Here is a 17,214-nt window from a genome sequence, read left to right as displayed (position 1 = left end):
TTACAGGGTTGTTGCAAGGATTAAAGGGAATGAAGACTGCAAAGTGCTGTGTAAATATATTTCTTTCCCCCTCCATCCTCCTAAAATATTCCTTTCTGATGTATCTTCCCCCCTTTCCTAATTCTGAGCATGAATTGTGCTTCAGTTTTGGCTTCCTCCTCTCATTTTGCTCTTGATCCATCCTGGTTTTCTGGCCTTGACTTTTGCATGACCTTGGCCCTAGCTTATGATCTTGCTTGCCTTGGGTAACCTGAAACCATACAGCCAAGGGATCAAGACAAAAGGACACTGATGGACAGGAAAGCTATGAAACAGCTTGCTGGCAGATGCTTTCAATTAGCTTAACAGGCAATATCCAACCAAACTTCAAATTAGTCATCATGAAAACGACAATAGATTACTTGTTCTATCAAACAGCTGAGCTAATAATAAAAATGTGCAGTGAATGATCAGCCATAGCAGGGAGAGAGGGAGATGCCTCATAAGACAATTAACTGAAGATTTGCAGAATGATGACCAACCATATCATTAAAGTTGAAGGGATACATCAATATGTATTATTAAAAATAACCATGATCAGGCAATCATAGCCATATGCCCAAGCTTACAGTCCACCAACAGGTTACAGTTCCCTAGAATCAATTTTCAATTAACGTCTCAGGAGTTTTCCGCTCTTTAAAAAGCAAGGGGAATAGTTGCTCTTTGCTTTCTAAACACACTGGCTTCAAAGTGAATTTCACAAATGTTACCAAATTCCTGCAAGGGAGAAAGACACGTTAACAGGACACTCTAGCTAGAAGGAAGTCCCACTGAAGTCAATGGCGCTCACTCTCAGGTAAATAGGATTGCACACTTGTAACAGCCTGTGTGGGTGTTTAATTCTGTGTATGCACAATGATATGCCACAATTTGTCTCAGGCTCCCCATAGCATGGAAGCCAGGTGTACAGGTGGGGGCGGGCAGGAGAGCAACACAAAAGCTGTCGTGCATATGACCCACATGCAGCTTTAATGTTTGTGAATCACATCAAGGCCACATGTCCTTATGCTTAGAGAGTGCTCCTATGCACTTGATCCAGCAGAAATGGCCTGCAAGGAAGCAAGGTCTAGTGCTGGCACACATTGCTGGGGGCACATATACACCCACAGAGCTTTCTGTGGGCGTACAGGGGGTGGTAGTGTAAATGGTGCCCCATTGCTTGAGCTCCTTTTTGCTGAGAGAGCAAAGCTTACACCACACTTTAAGACCCCCTGGCTGGACTGTAACCTTTTCACCCCACCCCCAAATACAGGCCCAGAACTAAACATAAAATCAAACAGCACATGCCATTTTGAGGACTACCAGCTTTGGCTTAACCTGGTTGTTCTTTGTCCATTGCACACTGCAAAGCTACAAGGAAATTACATTTTCCAAAGAGACAAGTGTACAAAGTTACAACCAACTGTGGTTAGAAACCCACCCCCACCCCAGCTTGTCTCTGACCTGCGATTCCAAACCACAGCATAGTCGCAAAGCTAAATGTTTATCATTGGATACTCAGCACATGCAAAGGAACTGTGGCTCATAGACTTTGCCATCCTCAGAATCATCTAACAGGTAGCTCTTGGAGCCAAAGTTGGCAAGATATTGGAGACCTGTGTCCAGATCTCTTGCCTCTTTTAATTTTTTTTAAGCAGCTCTTGTGGCCCCCACATTGGATCAAGAGAACTGTTGGGGTGCTATGCTTTCCCTAATGGGGTACATTACAGCTTGCAGAACTACATGCTCTCCAACTTTGTGGTCCCAATCCAATTGCCCTCATCAACAGCTGCTTTTAGCAGAGATAGGAGCTCTAGTTAAAGATCTCCAACCTCTCTTCTGGTTTGGCTCCATGTTCAACATTTTAATGCAAAAAAAGGAGAAAAGCTTCAGGATTGGGGGAAGGTTGATTTCCCTAAACCTCCTGTGATATGTGCACTCCAGCTGAAGCTTTGCAAGTCAAGATTACTGCCGGAGGAGGAGCTTGTGAAAAGCTAGGCTCTTTGGAGGCACGAGGACAGGCTTCCAATTTCCCTCACAGAGTTTGTTTTCCATTCATAAGTCTAAGCAGGAAATCGACATAGCATCTTAACTGGAGAACCAACACAACTCCTAAGACTTTTGAGTGCTCAAAGCACAATTAGCCAGATGGTGAATGAGAGGAGCACTGAAGGTCTGCTTCAAAACAAGAAAAAAAGATGGTTGGCATTCACTGAAAAAGGAGTATTTTCAGAATATTGCTGTTTTGGGGTGGGAGTCAATCACATCCCAGCAAATTCAGGTTGTGCAATTGCAGTTGACTGGAAGTTCTCGCTTAACAAACCTGCTTCCTCAAAAGAAGCAGCTTTTTGCAATAAGGAAAGTGTGGGGGAAATGTGCAGGAAAGGGCCGAATAACACATGCTTTGATGCAATGTCATCTAACCTCCCCACAAACAAATCAGAATGAATATTCATTAGATAGCCAATGTCATCTAATCTCTCTGTAAACAGATCAGAATGAATGCTCAACAGATCATGATTAAGTGGGAGAGAGCTTAACCATGAACCTGGGTTTGGATGACATGCCAAGCCAGGTGTGGGGAACCTTTTTGGCTCCAGGATTTGGCTCCGACCTTTTATCAGGATTACGGTAACTTTGCAGGCCAGTTTCAGAAGGTGGACCACTCCTGCATTACATACTCTGGGGTTTGGCCCACGTTGTCAAAACATGGCAAGTCAGAATAAATATATCATATCTCCAAAGGAAGGCCTTCTGTTCAGTCCCCATAACTGCCTAAAGATCAGGCCATTGTATCTTTCCGTCTTTCTTCTGTGAATCATTGCCGAACTACTAATCTTCCTTGTTGACATCCCAAAGGGCACGCTCCTGGAATCATCTACAAATTTGTAATTGCTTCTGAATGTTGTGGGATTTATGAGCTTCTAAGTCACATGGGGTGAGAAAGCAGGCCATTAATTATTTCTTTAATTGAATACTCCCCCCTCACATTTTCCCCTGCATATAATATGCACAGCCACCACTGCCAGCCAACAGACAAATGAATGCATCATTCTGTCATCCCTAATGGATCAGCAAATCCAATCATCAGTCATTTGCCAAATCAATAGCCAACTATTATTATGAAGAGTGTGTTGCAATTTGTCATGGTGGCAGATGTGCTGCTGTCCTCCTCCAATGTGCCTCTGGGAAAGAATCCTGACCCATTTCCTACTTCTGCTGTGGAGACATTCCAGTAGCAAAGGAGTGGTAGGATGAATGCTTCTTCCCTCCATCATATGCTGAAAAGAAAATGTGACCTAAGTATTTCACTCAAGTGACTCTAGCAGCTAAATGGGACCATCCATGGCTCTGCCTCCTCTTGAACTCTGTCAGTGCTTTGCAACTTCCTTTGTGTTTGGTTCCAGGTTTGAGGGGTTCCTTGTCAAAGGGCCTATAGACAGGAGCTCTCCTAAGTAAGTGAGCTTGCCTGGCAGTGGCAGATAGGCCTGCAGAGCCTCATTCATGTAGCCTCAATTCATGGCATTGTGGGAAATTTAAATGGTGGCTTCCAGACCAAGCCATTTTTTAAAAGGGGCACGCTGGGGCCCTGGCAACTGCCTCTTGGTATTGTTTACCAATGATGTCCCTAGGTGCCATTGTAGACAAACTGTTCACCTAGGACATGGTTGAATGGCAAATATCAGCACAGTGGTGCTAATTTCTAAATGCTAAATGGAATGGTTCATTCTCATGTGGGTCCATTTTGGACAGGACTCCAGGTCATTTGGGGTCCAGATCTTATCCCAAAATAAATCCATATTGGGTCCTATACAGTCATAAGGTAAAGGTAAAGGGGCCCCTGACCATTAGGTCCAGTCGTGACCGACTCTGGGGTTGTGGTGCTCATCTCACTTTACTGGCCGAGGGAGCCGGCATACAGCTTCTGGATCATGTGGCCAGCATGACTAAGCCGCTTCTGGTGAACCAGAGCAGTGCACGGAAAAACCGTTTACCTTCCCACCGGAGCGGTACTTCTTTATCTACTTGCACTTTGACGTGCTTTCAAACTGCTAGGTTGGCAGGAGCAGGGACTGAGCAACGGGAGCTCACCCTGTTGCGGGGATTCGAACCACCAACCTTCTGATCGGCAAGCCCTAGGCTCTGTGGTTTAACCCATAGCGCCACCTGCATCCCAATACAGCCATACCTCGGGTTAAATATGCTTCAGGTTGAGCGCTTTTGGGTTGCGTGGAAGCGGTGAATCGTGTGCAGACGCGGGTTGCTTTCGCTTCAGGATGCGAACGGGGATCCGGAACGGATCCCATTCATATCCAGAGGTACCACTGTATTGTGTCGTGTCACAGGCCAGGACCTAGAGGCCTCAAGCTTTGCTGTGGCCCTCACTGTTACCCTCCACATTATGTAACTGAGCCAAGATAGTGTGCGGCTGTGTGAGCTGCACCCACAATTCTGAAGTGCAGTTGTGGAAGGGGAAAGGCCACAGCTCAGTGGTAAAGTATCTGCTTGGCACAAAGAAGGTCCCATATTCAGTCCTCAGCATCTCCAGATAGGACTAGGAGACAACCCAGTTTGAACCCCTGGAGAGCTGTTCCTGGTCAGTGTAGATGATTCTGAGCTAGTTGGATCAGTTTTTCACTTGGTATAGTGCTGCTTCCTTGCTATGTAAGTCCATCTGATACACTTCTTGCCAAGGGTGGTGAATCCGGGAAAGCTGGGAACCACAGGCGTCTAGATATACGGTATATATTTTTTCCTGGCACTTAGAGCACATCTGGGAAATTATTAGCTTGTTTTGAAATATTTCCAAACTCAGTTGGTTTTGTTGGTTCACCCACTCCCATAGTGACCCTGCCCCCAGGTGGAAAAGAATCATTGGATTCCCAGGGTTACTTTCAAAGTACAGTCAAACCTCGGTTGTCAAATGTAATCCCTTCCGGAAGCCCATTTGGCTTCCAAAATATCCGACAACTGAGGCGTGGCTTCTGAGTGGTTGCAAGAGCTTCTTGCACTCAAGCGGAAGCCACGTTGGATGTTCAGGTTCCAAAAAACATTTGAAAACCAGAGTATTTACTTCCGGTTTTTCAGCGTTCAGGAGCCGAAACGCTGGTAAATGAAGCTGTTCGGGAACCGAGGTTTGACTGAGCCAGATAAATCATGGTCCTATCAGCGCAAGGATTTCTGCTTGCATGACAGGACTTGTTAACTGTTTTTATATATGTAACTGTTCTACTTGTCCTTATATTGTAAATTGCATTGTAGAGCCTCATGAAAATAGTAGTAGTAGTAGTCATAATAATAATAATAATAATAGTTTTGAATGTTTGAAAAGAACATTACAGAATGGAAGCTGGTTTGGGTTGTTTTTTTTTACTGTACTTTTGGGACTTCATCATAATTTCCTATGGGGATACATCACCATTTTTCAAACGGTTTTATACTACTAATGTATCTTCACACATTTCAACATCTAGCAGATACAACTGATCCTAAGTGCTTCTTTGGCCAAATAAGCTGTAGTTGAACTCTTGCCCACTTTCCCAGTATGGATTGGATAGATAGAGACCTTGGGCCAATGTTCACATAAAGATGTGGTTTGGGTCTCTTTGATTTTGGTTCTTGGTGGGGGTCATAGTCTACAATGCTGAACTCAGCATTCAATCTTCTCAGCATTCAACTTTTTGTGCATCTGTTTTATTTAGTTTTAATCTGCGCAGTTTCTCATGCCACCCTATCTACGAATTTGGTTTTGAGTTTCGGGTTAACCCTCTGGGCCCTCTCAATCTCAAAGTTAAACACAGCTGAGAATGACAAGTTTCGCATCGCAATGAGCCAAAGCCATGAGCGGCACATTATTCCAATGCAAAACTGTAAATCAGAGCAGGGCTAGCTTGAAACCAGGCCAAGATTTGACTGAAAGGTTCATGAACCTGAAAGAATCTTTTGATGAGGCTTGATCTGAGAGCTGGAGTTGAAATGAAACCCAAAACCAATTGAGTTTTGTGGGTTTTATGTCATCTTAGATTTGGCTGCAAATATTTCACGTGGCCCTAGGGACTCAGCTACATCGGCAAAACTTCAGAATTATTCCTTGATGTCAATGGAACTGTTTTAAGATTTACAGTGGTGTAATGGGGATCAGCACTTGAATAGCAAAAAGTTTGTTTGTATACTTTGGCTTCCGTCTTGTTAGATCCAAGAAATGAATGTTTCCTCTGTCTCATTCAGACTGTAGCCTGCTTTCACATGACTCACACACCGCAGAGCCCCTCTTACTCCATTGCAAGTATATGTGGATGTCATAAAACTACAGAGAAAACTATAACAGTCTTTATAGTCTAAGTCTAATGCAGTTTTTGCATTTGCAAATTGATGTAAAGGGGGGGGGGAGAGAAAGACTGAAGCACCTTTTGTTGGGTTGGGTCTACTTTTTCCAGAGATTATGCCTTTTGGTTTATAGAATGGAATGAATCCCATCAACTCAGCTCACTAGGGGGCACTGTTGGTTTACTCTGTGCCACTCGTACGTACTTGATCCTAAAGGAGACCTGGAGGATGTTAAGGGTGGATTTGGTTTGCATGCCACTGACATTTCTGGTCAAAGATGGTGCACAACATCCCAAACTTTCCAACATCAAGACCTAGTTCACAAGTGCCATTTTTACAGTGCAGTGACCATTAGGTGTCTTTCTCAGTAGACCCGGGCATGTGGCTCAAGTACCTTAATGATCTGTTTCCAGATTTCATCTGTTTTGCTTATTTAATAAAGCTTTTAAGGACTGCCTTACAGGATAATGACCTTCCTAGGCAGCTTATAAACATATAAGAGAATAAAAACAGCATTTGAATTCCTTTCAACTTTTCTTGAATTTTTTTTAAAATGGAAAGTTAAGATAAACTTTAAACACATTAAAAAAAGAGAAGAATTTCTAATGGCTTTGGCAAAGCAGCAGCGACACAGGCACTCTCTGGGCCACCTTACCCAGATTGTGAGTCCTCCTTTTCCTCATGAAAATCTGCCAGTGTTTTAGTGTGAATTTCTCCTAACAAACAAATTTTGTATGTAAAAAGGTAAAGGTACCCCTGCCCATACGGGCCAGTCTTGACAGACTCTAGGGTTGTGCGCTCATCTCACTCTAGAGGCCGGGAGCCAGCGCTGTCCACAGACACTTCCGGGTCACGTGGCCAGAGTGACGAAGCTGCTCTGGCGAGCCAGCACCAGCACAGCACATGGAAACGCCGTTTACCTTGCCGCTAGTAAGCGGTCCCTATTTATCTACTTGCACCCAGTGGTGCTTTCGAACTGCTAGGTTGGCAGGCGCTGGGACCGAGCAACGGGAGCGCACCCCGCCGCGGTGATTCGAACCGCCGACCATGCGATCGGCAAGTCCTAGGCGCTGAGGTTTTACCCACAGCGCCACCCGCGTCCCTATTTTGGAAAGCAATTTTCAATAATATTATATGTCCTTGTATCCTTTTTTTAAATAACAATTATATGCATTTTTATGCACACTTTACCTAGTATATGCATTTTTGAACACATTGCTTGGATGGGGAAGTGCTTTGCAAGATCTGGAGAAGTGCAAATTGTGGAAGATGGCGGTGTTTCAGCTGGCTGAAGTGTCAGTCAGTCAGTCAGTCAGTCAAGTTTATCAGTCACTTTCCTCTCAGCCTGGTTCTGATAACACAAAGTGAGTCAGCTTTGGGAGAAAAGTGCCTAAAAGTGATAGAAAGCAGCAAGCAAGAGGCAGGAGGCAGGAGGCTACAACTCACCACACATCTGTGTACGTTTCATTGTAAAAACAAGGCCCCTCCTCACACCTTACCCATTCATGTTTTTGCCCTGTTTTCAGGGCAGAAACATGAATGAACAAACATGGCTGTATAGTTACATTGAATCATGGTTTGAGGGCTGAATATGGGACGTTATCAGTCAAAAGTTGCGGTCTTGATCATAAGGTCAAAGGTGTGGATGGCTGTTGTTCTCATGCTTCATCTGTGACAAGATCGTATAAGTATGGTAGCAGGAGGTGGAGCTGAACTCCCAAAGGAAATGAAAGTGGTTAGGGGATCATAGGTCATGCCACCCGCTATCGCCTAGGAGAGAGGAATGTAAAGCCAGATGTTAGCGTGACAGACATTCGTGCAGCCAAATAGTTGTGGCTAAAGCCAAGCGCAGAGGGGATGTAGATAATTTAAAACAACAAAATAGGAACTATCTTAAAAAAAAAAAGTCAGAGGGGAGGGATGTCTATGTGTACAGTTTGGCCCAATGTCAGTGAAAGAATTATGGCTGTTACTGTATTCAGAAGAGTCTTTTGTGGAGGAAAAAGCACAGCCTATACAACACTTACCTACTGCAAAGATCATTACTTGCTTCGAAACATCTGGTGCTGGTTGCTAACAGATGGAGGATGGGTCAAATCCAAGATGGAAGCTCCCATGTTATTTCTCTGTGAGCTGTTGCCCTTCAATGCTCTCAGATGAAATATTGTCTTGAACCTGTTGGAGAATTACAGGTCCCACTCATGCACTGATCTACCATTTATTTTTATTTAAATAGAGTTCCATAACCACAGTGAACTCTGGGGTTGGGATACACTTTATAGGTTTGCCATGTCAGGATGTACATTAAAGGTTCAGCTCAGTAGATCCTTTGTCAGCCTAAGCGCTGCATTCCATCATTTGACAACCTTTGGGGAAGGGCACCTGCCCATGGTGGATGGATGAGGTAGAGGCCAAAGTGGGTGGAGCAACAGGTGTGACTCTTACCTTTGCACAGTAAAAGACAGAGGTTTCCACATACAGCCCCACACACTGCCCCACACACATTCCAGCCAGGCAAAAGCACCTGAGGAAAGTCAGAGCAGGGCCATGGAAAGGTCTTGACTGGGAATAGAGGGTGTGGCCTGGGGGGAGTCTCAAGGGCCAGGTAGATATGGTAGACTGCATTTGGCCTGAGGTTCACCATCACTGGTTTCTGTTGGATTCCAGTCTCCATCAGCCCCAGCCAGCATGGCCAATGGGCAGTGTTTAAGGGAGTTATGCAAAATAACTGAAGGGTCAAAGGTTTTCCATTGCCAGTTTAGGAGATGGCCATTGTATGCATTCAGAAAAAGAACAGGAGAACCCTCTTGGTATGTCATCATTTCACAATGTAGGGCGGAGACTGCATGTTTCAATATTTTCGTGTGTGTGTGGGGAGAGAGAGAGAGAGAGAGAGAGAGAGAGAGAGAGAGAGAGAGAGAGAGAGAGATGGGTATCTCTGGATGCCCACAAGTATAAATTAATGCATTTAAAATATTTGTTAGTCACCCTTCACTGTTATGAACAATCCCAGAGCAGGGTACATAACAGTTTAAAAATAAATAAAAAGCATATAAAATATGTAATAATCATTATTCACAATTTCAGCAGTCTCCAGCATTAATGCCCAGCAAATTCCTGAGTAAACAAGAGCATCTTCAGTTTGATGACCAACCCCATTGGTCTGTCCCCAAGAACTGGAGCATAAGTGGTCAGGTGTTGGGAAACATTTATACACAGGGTTCTGCCTTATACCAGGCCAGGGTCTTCAAAATTTCAGGCAGGAGTCTCCCCCATCCCTACCAGGAGATGCTGAGAACTTGCATCTGGGACCTTCTACATGCACTGCAGTTGCTCTGGCACTGAACTACAACACGTGCGCTATACTACAACCCTTCTTCATCTGCTGAAATGTTGCTAGTATGGTGGGCCTTTGTACCTCAGCAATGGTTCTGAGTCCCATCACAGACTGGGACTCCATAGCATAAGGTATTGCTCCTCAACCTGCTAGCAGTACACAGCTCTCCCCACCCCCACCTGCACACAGAAAAACTGGCTAGTGTGGACCTGCTCATTGTACGCATGAGAGAGTGGGCTTGAAGAAGACCATGTTCAGTGTGGCTGGTTACTGGAGAGGGGAACACAATCCTGTTAACTAGTTTGGACACTAAGAATTCCTAACTGGCCTCCACTTCATTTTCAAGCCCTAATTACCTCAGGGCCGCAGGGACTAGGTTGGCACGGCTGGATTCAGGGGTCAGCCTGAGTGCTGAGGGCCAGCAGAGTTCCAAATACACTCCTGATGTGTTTTGACAGGTCTTAAGGACACCTGCTACTTTTGGAGACTTTTCTCTTTCACCAGCAGACTTTAGAACAAGTGTGTGTGTTGACAAGGAGTGGGGGGGGGTGGGAGATATCACTAGAGGGTGTTGAGGTGGGAGCAAGGGAGACATTTCCAGAGAATATGTCAGAAAGATTTTTCTTGGCCTCTTTGTTCCATAATGAAAGATGAACAACTTTGCTAAAGGTGCAAAGTCTTGCACAGCTGAGTGCCAGGTCTTGGACTGTGACTTTTGTCCATGTTATTTATTTCTTCTTTTATTCTTTTAATAGCAGTTTAATGCCAATTAATAAGCCTCCCTTGTGAAGCCCACACATACTGGTACATATCGTATCCTTGGATGAAGGGCAGTATCATACCCTCCAACATTTCTCTGATGAAAATAGGGACATCCCATTCCATAATGATAATTTTACTATTTATACCCCACACATCTTGCTGGGTTGCCCCAACAAAAATTTCCCTATGCAGGATTGCCTTCAGAGGGTCAGATAACTCCATACCTTTCAACATTTCTCTAGTGAAAATAGGGACATCCTAAGGAAAAGTGGGACATTCTGGGATCAAATCAGAAACTGGGACAGCTTCTTTAAATCAGGCATGTCCCTGGAAAGTAGGGACACTTGGAGGGTCTGCACTATAGAAATTCTTCTACATGAAACCACTGAGTGGAGCTATTCAGAATTTTGGAGCACATTGTTAGCAATACAGTGGTACCTCTGGATGCGAACGGGATCCGTTCTGGAGCCCCGTTCGCATCCTGAAGAGAACACAACCTGCATCTGCGCATGCACGGGTCACGATTCACTGCTTCTGCGCATGCGCGTGACATCATTTTGAGCGTCTGTGCATGCGTGAGCGGCGAAACCTGGAAGTAACACGTTCCGTTACTTCCCGGTCACCACGGAGCACAACCCGAAAACACTCAACCTGAAGCAACTTTAACCCAAGGTATGACTGTATTCTGATTACACACAACTCTACTTCTCCTTTACACCTGCAGGTGAGGCAGTGAATGTGCTGGACCAGGGGTCAGCAACCTTTTTCAGCCGTGGGCCGGTCCACTGTTCCTCAGACCATGTGGTGGGCCGGACTATATTTTGGAAAAAAAATTGAACTAGTTCCTATGCCCCACAAATAACCCAGACATGCATTTTAAATAAAAGGACACATTCTACTCATGCAAAAACATGCTGATTCCCGGACTGTCCATGGGCCGGATTGAGAAGGCGATTGGGCCTTAGGTTGCCTACCCCTGTGTGGACGGTTGTTTTGCCTCAGTAACAGACTGGATTAGAGCCAACAAGCTGGAGCTTAATCCAGATATGACTGAGGCACTGTTAGCTGATGGTTCCCTAGACCAGATAGATGGGAGGTTGCCTACTCTTGATGGGGTTACACTTCCTTTGAAGGAGTGGGTTCGTAGCTTGGGGGTAATTCTGGGTCCTTTGCTGTCACTTGAGGCTCAGGTGGCCTCAGTGGTGCAGAGTGCCTTTCATCAGCTTCAGCTGGTGGCCCAGGTGTGCTGTTATATGGACAGATAAGGCTATCAACTAGCCAAGATAATTCTGTTCTGCTTCCATAGTCAGAGGCAGCATGTTTCTGAATACTCATTGCAGGAGACTACTGGGGCAGTGGGGAATGCTCTTGTGTGTGGGTCTTGCTTGTAGGTTTCCTACAGAGATCTGGATGGCTACTGTGAGAACTAGACTAGATGGGCCATTGGCCTGATATGGCAGGCTCTTCTTATCCCCTTATGTTCTTAAGTTGTGGAGTTACCAAGCCCTCTTTCTGCTGGTGAGGTCATTATGCATCCCAACAGATTTGTAGCTGACCCAGTCCTTCAGTGATGGATGTGTGTAGGTTTGAATTGACCATGAAATATTAGTAATGTGATTTGGGTTAAGCTGACATCCTCAAGTAATAGACTACCCCCCTAGGGCTCAGAAACGTGCCTCAGTCTATGAGCTATCATTTTCCTTCAGTATGATGTTTACACTACAGAGTTCTACTATATAATGTATGTGGAGGAACAGCTGGCTAAGGGAAAAGAAAAAGGGGGATAGAGGCCCTCAGGGCCCACAATGGCAGTTGTCATTCATTCATACACTATTTAACTTTATAGAAAAACTTTGGGGGGAAATGTTGAGAAACTTTGAAAAAGAAGAAGTTATGTTTCTACTATATATTTTGGAAAGTTGTCATTTGCCATGCATTTGGATACCTCTTTATTTATGGTAATCAAATTTTGCACAATAGTGCCTGGGATCAAGGAGGTGGTTTTTGACTACTTTCAGATACAATTGGTTGCCATTTTGAATCAAGATGGCGGAAAGAACTTTTCAAAACAGTACTGATTTCGGGTTTTTGTAGAATCCATGAGCAATGTTGGGTATGAACCAAAATTAAAATGTTTCCCAGTGCCTTTCAGAATTGGCAGAACTTGAGAATTTCTTAGGGTCTTATATTTGCAAAAGACAGTTGTTACAAGTTGTGGCAGGAGTGGAGGAAGAAACGATAGATACGCCAGGACCAGGAGCATCTTGAAGAGTCAGGTACTGCAATGGCTTCCATGTAGGAAAAGTCATAGGTTGCTTGCACACACCTCACCAAACAAGAGTGCATAAGTGCTTAAGCTGTTGCTCCACCAGTCCAGGTCTGAACAGAAACCTGGGGAGGGGAAACTAGCTACTTAGTTGCCAGAAGTGTGTGTGCTTGTGTGCACCTTAGAAGCTGTGTAGGTCTGTGCTTTGCCAATAAAGAATTAAACTACTGGCCGTTTGTCCTCATTTTGCTCTGGACACTTCATCCCTTCCTGGCTCTCAGCCAGACTCTGATCTTAGCAGGTACTTCCATGTGCTTCTCCCTCTTGCAGAGTAGCTTCATTGGCTAGTAGCTGAGCACTATGGTGGCAGCTCTGAAGTTCCTGCCTGGCTCACCATCTACTTTGCTCCTGTGGTCCCAAGGGAGATGAGACATGGCCAGGAACCCAGGCAGCAGGGGCAGGGATGTCCAGCTTCATTGGCTCTTCAGGGTGACTGGCAGTGTGGTCCCTTTCAGGTTCAAGGTCTAGGCAATCTTGTTGGTTCTGCCCAGTATTTAATTCTTTTATCATCTCCAATGGTTTCCAGCATTTGAGTTTCGTATTTTGGGGGACAACCTCCTTCTCTGCATCTCATGTCAAAGGTTCATTCAATACTTTGATGCAAAATATGAGTTTCATTTAATTCATCTTTAATCTTACTTTTCTTCTGGTGCTTGCCCAGTCCTATGTCACTCATCATGTAAGTGCAATTGCAGGCAAGGCAAAAAGTTGATACAGTGTTTTGAGAAATTCCATTCAGTAATATCTTTGCCTGGAACAATGTTGGCATTAGGTTTTAGCCCTTTGAAAATCAGTACCTTGAATGCAATAGGACCTTCACTATAAACACATCTAGCTATCCAAATTCACTGGTCTTATAAAAACAGCACTTCAGTCTATCTAAATATTTTGGATGTCCTCTTGGTTATTGGGACTGGTGATGAGGGTGTATTGTAATTCATTTAAACAATCCTGATTTTGAAACACTCACTTCAACAATTCCCACATACTGTAATTCATTTTGACAGCTTTGACTTTAAAAAACCCCAACATGGACACTATGAAATGATATCGATCCAGATATGATATTTTAAGTGCGATGACATCTGCAGCACAGTCAACCAGTGAAAATGGAAGACATTAGATTGTGCCAAAATGTGTGAATGCCAAATGTCGCTCACAGTTATGAACCCATCAATAGCAGACTGAGAAGCTTCTCTTCAGCCTCCACATAAGAAGTTTGCAGTTGTAAGAATGTCTATGGAATGTGGGAAGACAGACTACATACATTCAAATTCTGGTTTGATTACTTAGTTCTCATAACTTAATATTTCTAAATGTGCACTGTACAGCTTTTAAAAATCAAGAAGGCCCGTAACCGCAATGAAACGAATTGATCATGTATTTTTCTTGATGCAGATAATGCAGCAGATAAGAACCTGTCAATTGTTTCCCTGATCTAACTAAAGCAAGACTAGGCAACCTCAGACCTGGGGGTCAATTGTGGCCCTCCAGGACTTTATACCTGGCCCTTATAACTCTCCTCAGGCCACACCCCCTCACCAGTTTTGCTTTGCACTCTCCTTGAGTATTTTTGCCTGGCTAGAATGCGCCTTTGAACTCTAATAATGCCTCTTGGCTGCCTGGATGGAGGACAGGGAGGGATGTGTGTATGAATTAACATTGATTCCCTCAATCACTTTTGGTTCTGCCCTTGCATACCAGTTCCATCTGGGCCTCACAGGATTGCCCAGAAGGGAATGTGAGCCTCTGGCTGAAAAAGATAAAGCACCCATGTTTACAGTGCTGAGTTCTGTTGTGTTACCACACAGTGCGCACCATTTTCTCCTCACAGGTTGATTTGGAATTGGTGGCCTTCTAGATTCTTCCACAGAACGACTGTGGGATGGAATGCACTCAGTAGGCACCCGTGGCTCTGCCATAGGTAAAGGTAAAGGGACCCCTGACCATTAGGTCCAGTCGTGACTGACTCTGGGGTTGTGGCACTCATCTCACTTTATTGGCCAAGGGAGCCGGTGTACAGCTTCCGGGTCATGTGGCCAGCAGGACTAAGCCGCTTCTGGCAAACCAGAGCAGCGCATGGAAATGCTGTTTACCTTCCCGCCGGAGCGGTACCTATTTATCTACTTGCACTTTGACGTGCTTTCGTACTGCTAGGTTGGCAGGAGCAGGGACCGAACAACGGGAGCTCACCCTGTAGCGGGGATTCGAACCACCGACCTTCTGATCGGCAAGTCCTAGGCTCTGTGGTTTAACCCACAGCGCCACCCACGTCCCCTCTGCCATACCATCTTCGAAAAAAGATGGTGGGGGGAAAAGAGAGAGACACAAAGGAGGGCCATTCTGTCTTGTTGGAAGTGTTCCTAGAAGCATCATCCCTTGGCACAACAATTTGGAAGACTAACTTAGAAAGGTCTAATTGACTACAGAGCCGTCAACTTGTCCCTAATGCCAAGTAACAGCAGTGTGTATTATACCAGATCGTAAACAGGAACTCCTAGAATATAAACCCTCAAGGACATAGAAAACGGGCCAGGAGGTGATAACAAAATCAGCCTAGCGCCCTGTTCCCAATGCCATTTCAAAAGCCGCTCCTGAGTTTCCTTTCATCCCTCTGTTTTGCTCGTAGCAGCATCCAGAAGATTATATGTGAATTCCTAGATATTCTGGGGACAGTTCTAGACAGTTGGCAACGGTGGCGGAGGAGGCTCATTGTTTCTCTTCACAGACGTGGCAGTCACTTCGTACTCATCAGCTTCGACTCCTGGCAGGAGCAGCTCAGCCTGTTTTTATGTTTCCTGCTTCTGCACAGAGGCCGCTCCAAGCCGAGCAAATACCAGACTTCAATGACATGTGACCCAGGCACATCTCAGCCTTACTCTCCAGCCAGGAGAGGTCAGGAGCAGCGCCCAGACCTTGGTATTTCAGAGCCCCCTGAGGCACTGTACATTTTTCTGACATGAACGGGACATCTGTAAGTCCATAGCGATAGCACAGGGGAGTTGAAAAAAAACACCACACACCTAAGAATCTGATTCTAACAACATTCAGAGGGCTCAGCATTCATACGCTCTTTCAGACAGTGGTCCAGTAGTACAAATCTCCCTCCTTGCTTCCCTCCTCTTCCTCTCCTCCTCAAAAAGGCTGGGGTGGGGGGGTGGGAGAGAAAGAAATAATGGTGATACCCTCAACTGAGAAAGTTCCTAGCAGAGTGACATTGCTCATTAAATTCACATAGTTTGTGTCAGTCTCGTGGCTGGTTGGTTTCACTCATAGCTCGATTTCATGCAGGGAACACACACACACACACACACACACACACACACACACGGGGTATAAAAATTATATGCACATTCAGTCCTTTTTGGGGGGTACCTTTTTTTTGGAGGTGCTATCTTGATAACAATGCTGTGAGTGTCAGCACAAAAAGGTTAACAATGGCATCAAAAAAAGGAGATGATAGCATGCCATACTCTCTCTCTCACACACAAACAAACCCACAAACTAATTGTGTGGTTTCCACTGTACATGCCAGGGCCGGATTTAGGTTTGATGAGGCCCTAAGCTACTGAAGGTAATGGGGCCCTTTATATGTCCAGCTGTCCTTTGCCAACAACAAATTGTCACTGGTTTTTTTTTTGTTGTTGAATATATGCTATATGGTAATTTATGGTAAAGGGACGCGGGTGGCGCTGTGGGTAAAAGCCTCAGCGTCTAGGGCTTGCCGATCGAAAGGTCGGCGGTTCGAATCCCCGCGGCGGGGTGCGCTCCCGTTGCTCGGTCCCAGCGCCTGCCAACCTAGCAGTTCGAAAGCACCCCCGGGTGCAAGTAGATAAATAGGGACCGCTTACTGGCGGGAAGGTAAACGGCGTTTCAGTGTGCTGCGCTGGCTTGCCAGATGCAGCTTTGTCATGCTGGCCACATGACCTGGAAGTGTCTCTGGACAGCGCTGGCCCCCGGCCTATAGAGTGAGATGGGGGCACAACCCTAGAGTCTGTCAAGACTGGCCCGTACCGGCGGGGGTACCTTTACCTTTACCTTTAATTTATGGACCTAATAGGTATCCAAAGCCATTTGCACATAACAAAATATGTATTTTATCAAAGTAATTGTTGAACTTATCTTATATTTTGGAAATGTACATCCAGATTTTTTTTTCTTTAAATTTTTTTGGGGGCCCCAAGAGAGTGGGGCCTTAAGCTATAGCTTGTTTAGCTTATACGTAAATCCAGCACTGATATATGCTGATGTTCAGCTGAAGGCTGGTTGAGACATATCCTCCAGCTGTCCCTATCAACCAGAGACAGATTTCTTGGTTGCTCTGGTAAAACCCTGCCCCCGTTTTTGCCTTTCAGTAATGCAAATTCAGTTTGGAACATAGGAAACCATCTTATACCAGGTCATGATGATGATTTAAGGTGGGGGAAGGGTTTAATAGATTTAA

This window comes from Podarcis muralis, chromosome 5 (genome assembly GCF_964188315.1).
Source record: "Podarcis muralis chromosome 5, rPodMur119.hap1.1, whole genome shotgun sequence".
Classification (NCBI taxonomy): domain Eukaryota; kingdom Metazoa; phylum Chordata; class Lepidosauria; order Squamata; family Lacertidae; genus Podarcis; species Podarcis muralis.
This window is presented reverse-complemented; position numbering follows the sequence as displayed.